The following is a 13179-nucleotide window of genomic DNA, read 5'->3' as shown; positions in this document are numbered from 1 at the left end:
CGAGGGAATTACACCAAAAATAGAAATTTGTTTAAAGAAGATTAGGCATGGGGAATCATGGAGAGAGATACTTCAGATACCTACAGATTTGGAAAGAGTGTAGCCAAGGCATGCACATTAGCGAAGAGTACATGATTATGATATACTGTAAGATAAAGCATATACTCCATATACTTAATCAACATGGTTGTGTTTACGCAATTTTTTCATGCTATTTTTCCGTATTTAGATAAATCATATATATACTAAAATCAATGTGGTGTTGTCCGCGTATATGAGCATATATTTATCGATATGGAAACTGTTATATTTTGTTTATTTGAGAGTGATATGCGGAATACAACTAAATTAGGTAATTGGAGATAATGCTCCTAACCTAAAAAAAATTAGGGTTTTTCTAATACATATATATATATATTATTAAATAGGTCGTACAAACCACACCACCATAAAAGATATATTGATATATTAGAGGAAGAAAATGAGTTCCAATAAAAACAATACCGAGAGGAAAACAATTTCAAGGATAGTAATGGTTGTACCTAGAAAGCTAAGGATCACCATAACTATTGATGGCGTGTGTAAGGTTCCTGGCATGCCCCTGTTAGCTGAAGTTCAAGCTCATGTTGACAATCTTACTATTCCTGCTTCTGCTTCTGTTGAAATGGATGGTGTCCATGCTCCCATTTCTTCGAATGAGCCTGTTGGTGAAACTGTGTCTGGCACACCAGAAATACCCAGGGAGACACCTCTAGAGCAAAAGGTACTTGAATTTCCAGCACAGCCTGCTAACGCTGCAACACGAGTACCAGATGCGATGGTTTTAGTTGAGCAGATTATCAAAGAAACTTTCGAATAATGTGGTTTTTGTTTTTAGAAATTATTTATTTTGATTATTATTAAATTTTTTTAAATATTGAGGATGTTGGTATTATTTTGCTTCATTTAGTTTTATAAAAATATTGGTTCTTTAAATTCTTTGCTTGATATTTGTTTGTTAATCGACCAATTTTAATTAACTCGTTGAGTCAACACAATTCAGTTTTCCATAATATACCTTATATAAACATAAGCCCTTATGATAGTTATCAAATTTTAATTTTAATTTAGACACGACCAAATGGAAGAAATATAACAATAATTTATGGAAAGACTGGACCACAAGGGATCTTGGCACCAATGCCAAATTTGGGTCAAGCCAAAAAAATGTGACAGACATTTTAGAAACAAAAAATAATCTTTTCTAAAATGAGAAGCATATAGTTAAGTTGTTTGCATGTACCCAAGAAAGCAACAAGATACTCATTATGGCTACCTAGATCTTCTTCTTTTGCAAGCGCACAAAAAATAAAATACTCATTGTGATTGTGTAGATCAGTGGAAGTGAAATATGAGAAACTGAAGCCTAATGATGATTGACAAAATCAGTAGCGTGGTGATTGACAGAATACTGCTTTTGAAGGAGATAATACTCTAGAAGGTTTGGTAACACCCATAACCCTATCAGTAACCCTGTTAAGAGCAACAATCAACCACTTTTATCTAAGGTAATATATATATTTCCAAATAATATGGTCCCAAGTTTTTACCAAAAATAAAATGTTAACAAATTCAAAAAAAAAAAAGAAGGAAAATGTTTTCTTACACAATTAATTAAAAAAAAAAAGATTCATTGCTCTGATCAAAGATACTGCTACATTTAAGAATAATACTTATTTAGGTAACTCAAGAGTGTGAGAACTGAGAAACATATAGTTAAGTTGTTTTCTTTCTCTACTTTATATCTTGTTACCAAAAAAAGTAAATTAAGAAATAAGTGTGGCTATACCAACTTTTTATTATTTTTGATAAGACAAAAATTATCAGATCTTGTGGGGTATACAATACAGGCTCTTGTTATAATACAGTTATACTTCTCTTTCATTCACACATAACAAGAAGTCTCAAAGTACAACTATCATAGGAATGTACCCCTAAAATCCAAAAACCAATCGTAGGAATGTTCCATATATATACTCCTAGTATTTAGTGACGAGGCTGGTATTTAGGACAGGGCCAACTAGATATTCCACACAAATTGTTAAAGTAAAAATGATCAAAGATCAAAATATACCACTGCAAACTGGAGTACTTATGATTGTACTAGCTAATTCCTTTGTTACTAGTGCCTTGGATATAGTGGTATCTTTTCTTTATTACTTAGTCAACAACAATGCAGTATTTTACCGGAAGTGATAGACTCACTGCGGGCTGGATCCCGCGATATGTCCCGTAAGAGAGAAAATCTCAGGTTCCTTATGACCCGGCGGTTTAGCAGGAGTGGGTTAGGTGTGGGACCCACCACCTCTCTCACACACTCTCATCGGGATGGCTCGCGGGATGTAAATCATTTCCGTTATTTTACTCCCAATTCACATATTCTTAGAAGAAAAATAATAAATTATTAATATAGTAGTAGCTAGTGCCTTGGAAGATCATAAATGCTTTTTGGTGCAATTTTTTTTATTAAAATCCCAATTCATATTCTTAGAAGCCTAGCTAGCTCTTACAATTAAATTTGTATTAAAAGAACCGATCGATCAGCATTTATTTTTTAAAATACTGGCTGATAATATAGGATTTTATCATGTCTGTGCCTTTAATCTGGACGAAACATGAAATATCAGTGATACATACATATGAATATCCGATAATATCGCATTATTGGTATATTGGACCGATCAGCCGATAATATTGGCAAGGATGTTTGGGGATGTTAGGTTATCAGGTGTAACTAGTTTATTTGATTGGTCGGCATTATGAATTCACGAACGACTATGATTGGCTTCGTCGACAAGACTCGATATCCAAGTTTTTGACCAATGTCACTCTTGGACATGGCTTATTCAGCTAAACCAAATTTTATTTCGATGTCACGATCTTAGAGAGTATAGTTCATCCAAATCTGAGTTTCCGAGAGTATTTCCACCAAGATAAATTGATTGATGGTAATTTTCCATTTTTTCCGATGTCACTCTTGAACGAGCTTGTAAACCAATTTTTATTTCAATGTCACGATCTTAGCAAGTATTTATCGTCCATATCTAAGTTTTTGGCATATCTGCACCAAGATAAATTGATTGATGGTAATTTTCCATTTTTACCGATGTCACTCTTGGACGAGCTTATAAACCCCTGATTTTTATTTCGATGTCAAGATATCTTAGCAAGTATATTTCATCCAAATCTAAGTTTTCGGAGATCACCGAGATAAATTGATTTAATTTTCTATTTTTACCGATGTCACTCATGGACGAGCTTGTAAACCAATTTATATTTCGATGTCACGATCTTAGCAAGTATATCTATTACGGGGAATGTCTTCACCAAGATAAATTGATTGATGGAAATTTTGCATTTTTACCGATGTCACTCTTGAACGAGCTTGTAAACCAATTTTTTTTTTCGATGTCACGATCTTAGCAAGTATTTATCGTCCAAATCTAAGTTTCCGGGGAGTATTTTCACCGAGATAAATTGATTTAGTTTTCTATTTTTACCGAAGTCACTCATGGACGAGCTTGTAAACCAATTTATATTTCGATGTCACGATCTATGGTAATTTTCAATTTTTACCGATGTCACTCTTGGACGAGCTTTTAAACCAATTTTTTATTTCGATGTCACGATCATAGCAAGAATTTTTCGTCCAAATCTAAGTTTCCGGGGAGTATTTCCACTGAGACAAATTGCTTAATGCTAATTTTCCATTTTTACCGATGTCACTCTTGGACGAGCTTATAAACCAATTTATATTTCTTCCAAGTTATAAATTCCTTGATGTTAATTTTCCACCCAATTTTTTTATTTTATATTATACTGTATTTATTTACTTTCCAAAGCTATACTTGGTCACTAGCCAAGTTATCATGCTTGTACGTGGCTAAGCTAAAGGTTGAATATTAAGGTGAAAACGTGTGTCACGGTATAAAACACGAGCAAGGGATACTAGGAGAGTACTACTCGGCTTTTTCTCCGTCAAGTCTCTCTCTAAACTGAACCTAGGGTTTCAGTATCAAAAACTGAAAGTTTTAGTATCAAACCAGGCAAAATGACTGCTCTAGTTGTAACTTCCTTCCGATTTCTTCTTCTTGATGAAGACAAAGAGATCGTTGGTTATTTTGGTTGCAAGGTTGTTCCTTGTTTTGTAGATGAAGAGGAGGATGATTATGATGTTGTTGACGATGAAGAAGAGGAGGACGATGAAGAGGATGATGCGTATGATTCTGAGGATGATGATAATAAGGAGGGGATGATGATGATTTAGATGACTTAGATGATCCAGAACACTTCTTTTGGTTTGGGCCAGCGCTTCAGGATGAAGATGAAGACGATGATGATGATTGGCCATACAAAGATGTGGTTACAATTGTCGATAGTAGCAGTGACGAAGGAGGGGATTCTAACTGATCTAGTCCTCTGTTTTCATGGTTCTGCTATGAAAGAATGGTATTCAATCACATCTTGATCCATCATCTTTTGTTTAGTTATATATATATATATATATATGTGTGTGTGTTTTTTTGTGTTATTAGTGTATCTTATGTGTTTTTTTTTATGTTTAATTAGTCTGTTTGTAAAGCTGCTTGGAAGTATACTTTTTGTGAATGTTTAATATTTACGGATGCAATATTTTGTTTAGATTCCAAGTGCATATGTTGTTTAATTTATGTCCATTGTTCATCCGTTAGAGTATCAATCTTTTGACAAAACAGAATGAGCTAGTAACGTGTTTAAGGGGGTTTGGCTTAAGAGATTTGGATCTGAAGAGTTAGGGTTAACCATGATTTTTTTGTGGCTTTGCTGTTAAAGTAATAGCATCATGAATATGATAGGGACTGTATATTGAGTCTTGTATCAGAGTTGAAAAATATAGCCAAATTTTTCATAAATTGCAATGCCAAATCTGACAAACTTAACAAAAAAAAATCAGAATTGAGAGCACAATTGAACAGTAAGCCTTTGACTGCCAAATAATTTTGCTTACACATTAATAGAATTAGCATACTAAAAATAATGTAAAAAACTTGAATTTAGTTAATGTCGAGTGCTCAGCCATCAATTTGCTCGTCTTGGTGGCTTCCCATGTTCTTATTCATTAAAATCATTATCCAAATGTTCACCATAGCTTTTATCAAATGCATCCCAAGAAGCAAAACCCTTAGGAGGAGGATCATTTTCAACATGGATCATTTTCTTAATATGAACCAATTCCCATGCTTCATCGACATACTCTTCTTAATACAAACGAAAATCAAGGTGATATATGGAAAGTGCGATTTTGCGGATTTTGCGAGACCCAGCAGAAAAATATTGTATTAGGATTGTGGGATTAGACTACTGATTGTCAGTTCTAATTAGACTCCTATAATCTTGCTGAAACCCTAAAAAAATCTCTAAATATCCTGACACGTTAAGCATTCATGTCAATGAGATAGTACACTTGTTAAAATTAAAAGTTTACCTTCTTTATTTAACAAAATAGTCCTTCCTTATTGAATTTCACACATAATTTTTCCTACTACATTATTACTACAATCATAATTGATTTTTTGCAAAATTCATAGACAACAGCACTTGTTGATCATGCACGGTTTACCAGGCTTTACGCGTTTACAGATCTGGAAGAGCCAGCACCTGTTGACAGACATTATGTGACGCTGGTGTATTGTAATATCTTGATTTGATTAATCGGAACACTAGTGTATTCCTGACATAATTGATTAATTAGTTAACAGATGGGCCATATCTTGAACTGCAGCATGGTTTGGCTCATGTATCATGCCATATCTCAAGTCCTTGACCAACAATTAAAATCATTAAATGGTCAAACATAATAGGTCCATGCACAATTGTATACATTTATTTAATTTTAATTAGTTAACAGATGGGACATATTTTAATTAGTTAAGCATCAGTTTGGACTCTTTGATGTTCAAAGATTTTTCAGAACATAACTCCAAATAGGACAATGTCAATAGATGGCATTAATAAACTTGTGTCTCCTGGAACTAATCTTGTTTCTTCTACATTTTGATGCTTCTTTAAGTCAGATTCATTACAAGGTGGAATAGGGCTAATAGTGAGGAATTGTGCAGGTAGCTGCTTTCGGGTGCAAGGACAATGCTTCAATGGAGGAATGAAGATAGGAGTTGAAGCTGAGGAGCTGGAATGTAAGACTATGCTGGAAGTTGTTACTCTGGCACCCTCTAAGAACTTTAATTATGTTATCTTTGAATCAGATTGTGAGACTTTAATGAAATCCATCAATGATCAAACCTATTATGTTAATTGGATGAATCAAGCTTTGGTTTTAGATATTAATTCTAATTGGACAGAACACACAAATAGAGTAATGTGTTGTAGTTCACTTAATTCTAATTGGGGCCATAGCTACTTCTAGTTCTTACGATTTTATTTTTCAACTGCACCAACACGTACTCCACTTTTTACAAAGTTAGTTTTTTACTTTACTACCGTTATAACAACTGCAGCAACACGTACTCCGCTTTTTAGCTATCATTTTTTTTTATTTTCTGAATTCGGGTACGAACAAAAAAAATCTTCAGGATGGAATGAATATTAGTTGCATCACATCTAACTCCGGTCTTTTAGAGCCGTCAAAGCAGAAAATTATGCAGCAGGATAACAAGATTTGACTGAGAAAATTTTTAACATAGAACGTGCGGCATGCAAATTGAAGGATCTTTACCTTCCTATTTTACCAAATTATTTACGATATACACTTAAATATTTTTCCAAATTATTTATTAGTAAAAATATTGCCAAATTTCCATTTACCCTCTGTGTTCATCTCTCTCGTCTTAAATCATTTCATGTTTCTACTCTTAAATCTTCTAACCTCCCCCTAGAAAACGAAACAAGTGGTTTACTTTGATCATCTGATTCATCTCCTGGATAAACCATATATTCCCCTGTCAGTTTTGCTTTGCGGAATAATCGGATCGACCGTGTAAGTAATTCTTTTCAGTACTGCTTTGTTAGCTGAGATTGTAACTCTAATGGTCATAGTAGGGTAAATATTGTCTTCACATGCAACTGTATGTAGGTAGCTAACCTCTAATTATTTGTATGATTCATATATGATAACTGAACTCAGATTGTGATTTGTGATTACTCTTTGTGTACGTATTACTCTTTGCAATGATAATTTGTAGTTTTATTCGGACCACAATAACATTTTCACACGATGTTGACAAGTTTTTTCTCCGTCCAGGTACCTGAGAATTCATAATGGATCCTAGAGTAATGGATAAATCTTGGATGTATACCGATAGAACCCAACGACGTTATCAAGACGGAGTCGATACATTTATAAAGTTTGCTACACATACATACCAACAGGATATTGCGAATGGGAAACGGAAACCATACGACAATGGCAAAGTTAAGTTTCTATGTCCATGTGTGAAATGTCTCAACCTCTACGTGCACAAGGCAAGTAAAGTTAAGTTTCATTTATATTCTTCTGGACATTCAAAACTATGCCGTATGGACTAAGCACGGAGAAGGAGATGAGCCATCAAGGTGGACACTTCTGGATGGTAATGGCAGCGACGGTCCGCACTATGATGAACCAACACATGCTGCAGAGACTATAGAAATGGTTAGTGCTTTATTAGGAGATAAATTTTCAAAGGATTCTGAGAAGATGCAACGGATACTCAAAGATGTTGGGAAACCCCTATACGAAGGATGTGCGGATTTTACAAAGATATATGCAATGTGTGAACTGTTTAACTCGAAGAGCAAGCACGGAGCTTCCGAAAAGTTCTTTAATGAACTTCTACCACTGTAAAAATCCATGCTCCCTCCAGGAAATGAGATGATGAAAAGTACATATGAAGCTAAAAAGGTGATGAGAGACTTGGGTTCAGGTTACGTAAAGATACATGTATGCATCAATGACTGCATTCTCTATAGGAAGAATTACAAGGATCACATCAAGTGTCCCACCTGTGGGGAATCAAGATGGAAAGTTGACGACACCACCCAAGAGGTGCATCAAAAAATTCCAGCAAAAGTCTTGTGGTATTTCCCAATTATCCCAAGACTGAAATGGTTGTTTCAATCAAAGAGAAATGTCGAATATTTATTGTGGCATGACACCAGAAAGAAAGAAGAGGGTGTTTTAAAGCATCCAGCGGACTCACCAGCATGGAAAAATATAGATGAAAGATATCTCGTAATTCGTGATGATCCTCGAAATCTGCGGCTAGGAATTTAGGCTGATTGGGTTGACGAAAACAAAGGCGTGCAAAAACAGCGCAGTGTGTGGCCAATTCTTACAGTGATTTACAACCTTCCGCCAGAGTTGTGTATGAAGAGAAAGTTCACCATGTTGTCATTAATTATCGATGGGGAGCCTTGTAAGGACATTGATGTTATGTTACAACCGTTTGTCGAGGATCTCAAGGAATTGTTTGAGGGAGTCGAATGTTTTGATGTGCTGAAACAGGAGATGTTTACTCTACGTGCGGTTGTTTTATGGACAATAAATGATTACCCGTCTCTCGGTACACTGTGTGGTTTCCTCTACCAGGGACGAGATGCCTGTAAGGTGTGTGGGAGAAATACTTACTATGTCAGGCTAAAACATTGTAAAAAAGAGGTTTCTACCGGGCATAGAAGATACCTACCATACGATCATCCATTCAGACGTCAGAAGGGGTTCAACGGAAAAGAAGAAAATGAAAAGGCTCTGGAACTTATGACCCCGTCAGAAATATACAATGAGGTAAAGTCTATAAAGAATAAATGGAAAAAGGTACGGAAGAACATTGTGGTGGAATTCGTGCAGGATAACCCTGGAAGAGGTGGAAAGATGAAGAGAATCGAAAAAAGACCATCGACCCAAAAAAAAGGAAGGGGAAGGAGAAGGAGACCGAAAGTCCCTACTGGAAAAAGTTCAATATATGGTTCTGACTCCTCCCCTACTGGCGGTATCATGTTGTCCACCATTGCATAGATTTCATGCACGTCGAAAAGAATGTATGCGAGAGTATCGTTGGAACATTGTTGAAAAATGAATTTAAGTCGAAAGACCACCTTTCTGCTCGAATGGACCTGAAGGAGATGGGTTTTAGAGACGAGTTGCAACCTCGGGAAAACGGCAAAGGGGGATATATACTAAAGGCAGCATGTCACTCATTAATCCCGGAGGAAAAGGACAAGTTTTGTGCAACATTATCCGAGATAAAGGTTCCACAAGGGTATTGTTCAAACTTTTCAACCCTGGTGAATCGAAAAGATCGAAAGTTTATCGCACTAAAATCACATGATTATCACATGTTAATGCAGCATTTTTTTCCCATTGCGATTAAATCAATTATGTCGCAGCCAACAAGATATGTTATTATCAGGTTTTGTTTCTTTTTCAGGGCAATATCTATCAAAGAAATCAGGATGGCAAAGCTAGAAAAATGGCAGTCGGATCTCGTTATGACGTTGTGCTTGCTCGAGAAATACTTTCCTCCATACTTTTTCGACATCATGGTTCATTTAACTGTGCATCTTACCAGGAAAGTGCAAATTTGTGGTCCTGTATTCTTTCAATGGATGTATCCGTTTGAAAGGTGCATGAAGTTCATTAAAGGGCATGTGCGAAACAGAAACAGACCTGGAGGAAGCATTGCTGAAGGGAACCTTGCAGAAGAGACAATTGAGGTTATCAGTGAGCACCAACAAAGCATGAATGATACAGTCGGAATTCCACCAGACAAACTCAACACATCTGACACTGGCGAAGATTCTTATTCTTTCAGGGGAAAACCAATGTCAAATCCTAATTTCCTCGTGTTGATAAGGATCTGTTTGATAAAGCGCATTTCTATGTATTGCGGAATTCGCCTGAAGTTAGTCCTTACATCAAGTAAGTATAACTAGATCTAACCAAATAACCTCATTTTTTATTAGTTTTTGATTCTGTGTCCGAATTTCTGTAAATATAATAACATTAAAATCATTGCACTGTCCAGCCGACACCATAATTTTTTGAAGGCTAAATATCCTGGTATGAGTGATAGACAGCTAGATCAAAAACATCGTGAAGAGTTCGCCAAATGGTTACAAAAAGTGGTAATAGTTTGCAGAAAATGTCACTCTTGCTATATGTAACTTTTGCGTTGAGACGGAGGCTAATCCTTATAATGTATTTCAGGTTGAGAGTGAGTGGGCAAACTCTAGGGAGAACTTCAATCAGGACTTAAGGTGGCTATCAATCCCACCGAATGCACAAGTAGAGACATATGAAGCACATCACATCAATGGATACCTGTTTCGCACAAAATCTCATGATGGTTCCGTTAACCATAATAGCGGGGTTTACGTAGAGGCAACTGACATGCACATTAGAAAAGCGGGGATTACCCTTAATCTGGCGGATTATTATGGTGTTTTACAAGAGATATGGATGCTGACATATCATTCGTTGAAATGCCACTTTTCAGGTGTAAATGGGTTACCAAAGCAGGGTCTCAAAAGACAAACTTGGCTACATTTTGGTTGAGCTTGATAAGTTGGGACTCTATGATGATCCTTTCATTGTAACCTCCCAAGCTAAGCAGGTATTTTATGTGCCAGACCAGGAAAATAAAAAAAAGTCTATTGTGTTAGGTACACCTACCCAAATCTGGAAATATGTTGGTGATGAAGTCGACGAGGAATTCAGTACGGCAGTTATTTTTCGGAATGAGTATAAATTGCCGAAGGTAGATAAACTTGACCTGCAAAGGACATCCATGGATGATTACTATCGGGACGACATTAAGGGTAGAACTGCAAGGAAAGAACCAGCACCAATAGCAGTCCCTGCTTCTCAAACGACTGCATCTAAGCGATAATGAAGCCAGGTGATAGAATGTAGTTGTTTGTGTTTGCTAATAGATGAATGATTAGGTTGGAACATTTTTTGGTTTTTGTTCAAGGAACTGGTTAGTGTAAATTATATACTCTTAGCCTTTGTTTTTGGTTTTGGGTTATACTATTTTGGTAATGATGATCATCATGGTACTGAATTTGGTACAAATTTAAGTCAGCAGTTTGGATTTTCCTGTTAACTAGAGAATGAATGTATGGATTGTTGAAAAAAATCGATTCTTAAATCATGGTGGGGTTTGTATGCAGATGGGTTTTAGCAATGTTGGATGAGTTTGGATTTGGCTATACTGATTGTTGAATTAATTTTCTGTCATGTTAGGATTAGTAATAATAGTACTAGGCTTGCACATAGATTTTTTTTTAGAATTGGGCCTAAAATAGTCTTTGAATTAATCTTACTCCAACAACATTTTATAAACTGGAGTAAACCCTAGTTTTTACCATCTTAACCAGCATTTTATATACCCTATTGATTCACTAATTCAGTCGTTCCTACCAATCTCTACTTTACAATCATTGAAATTTTAGAATCATTCACCAAGAACATTGCTTGTTTGTACATCTATTGTATTCAATCCATTACTAATGAAATCAAAAGAGCAAGAAAAACTGACAAATTTCTTCAAACCCTTCAGACCTACATCCATCACAAGTTTAATACTACTAAAAATTCAAACAACTAGAAGAACACAACTAGTTTAATTACATCTAAAGAAGCAAACAGAATACCAATTCTAAACACTCGACAGGCTACCCGTGCCATTACAACTTTCTTTTTACAACCAAAATTCAAAGCTGCAACATTACTAATCTACCTGACATAAAAGGTTTACCCATCATAACCACTACAACTCTCCCAGCTGCTATCCAAACAATGCACCTGCTGCAAACTGAACCCCAAAATCACCTTACATCTTCTAAGATCTTCATCAACACCATGCATCTATCAAACAAAAAATAACCACCAAATGTCAGAAATTGAACCCCATTCTCAATACACTTCTTCAGCAACATAAAGTACCATCAACATCCCAACAAGTTTTCACGAAGATTCACAATAGAAATAGTAATCAAAATATCACATTACTCTAGTTCTAAGGGATTTGACAGTACGTCTAAGGCAATCACCAAGAATCTCCATCACTATTGATGTTGTAGTTTAACTCATCATCTTCATAGTAGGCACCAGTACCATCATCATTGTATGAAGATGTGTAGGGACCCTAGAGATCATCATCTTCGGTTTCTTCTTCCTCATCTTCTGCTTCACTGCAAACCACCATCTCACCGCCGGAAAAAACAGGCTCTCCATCGAGGTCTAACCCAGGAATCTTCTCTCCGTCAGAATCCACGTTCAGGGGTTCTGACATGGTTCGAGCAAACTTACGAGGGTTGTTCTTCTTTTCGGCGAGATAGCACTTGTACATTACATCTTCAAACTCTTGCCTTTTCCTCTTCTTCCTCTCTGCTTCTTTTGCTCTCATCTCTCTTCATCGAATCATCACTGCTCTCCTCATCTTCTACTCCTTCACGGTTCTTTTCTTCATCTTCACTATCACTTTCAGTCGCACTGCGAGTTTTCCCCCATGAACACTTCCACTCTCCTCGTCGTTGAAGCTTCTGCCTGTGTCGACGTGCCTCTTTGGCATCCAACTTTCTCATCCACAACTGAAATTCCTCATCATTTCAACCCTTAATCTTTCAAATTCTTCTCGCTCCTCTTGCTCTTTCTTCCTTATCTTCTCCTGATTTAGAAAAGGAATCAACCTTTCAATCTCAGAGCTTGATAAAGTCCCAATTGTCAAATTTGTGCGTACCATTGCATCTGAATCAGGTGGTGGCTCGTTGTGATTTCCATTTGCTGAACTACTAGCATTCTCTGCCATTATCTGTTTTCTTAATCTCTATTTCTATAATTTCTTCTTTTGGTATACTAATCCATTTATCCCCATGCCTTGTTTAAATAGTGGTAGTATCTTAGCCATAAATGGTCTTTTATGGAGCTTGGTCAAGTGTCTGTCGCTTGGCTATTAACGCCTTATCACTGCCATGCGCACCCTCTTCAAAGCCGTCATTACTCTGCTAAACCCTATTTCCAAAGCGTAAATCTAGTCGCTTAATTCATTAGCTTTTACTCCAATTAAGAGGTGCATTGTTAGGTCAAACGTTTGGTTTTATGCATTCATAGAAGGCAAGTCTATCAGATGAGTTATTTATAGCCATTCAGCTGCACGTTAACTT

The sequence above is a fragment of the Papaver somniferum genome, chromosome 10, assembly GCF_003573695.1.
Source record: "Papaver somniferum cultivar HN1 chromosome 10, ASM357369v1, whole genome shotgun sequence".
NCBI lineage: Eukaryota > Viridiplantae > Streptophyta > Magnoliopsida > Ranunculales > Papaveraceae > Papaver > Papaver somniferum.
The sequence above is the reverse complement of the archived record's forward strand: the minus strand, read 5'-3'. Positions refer to the sequence as shown.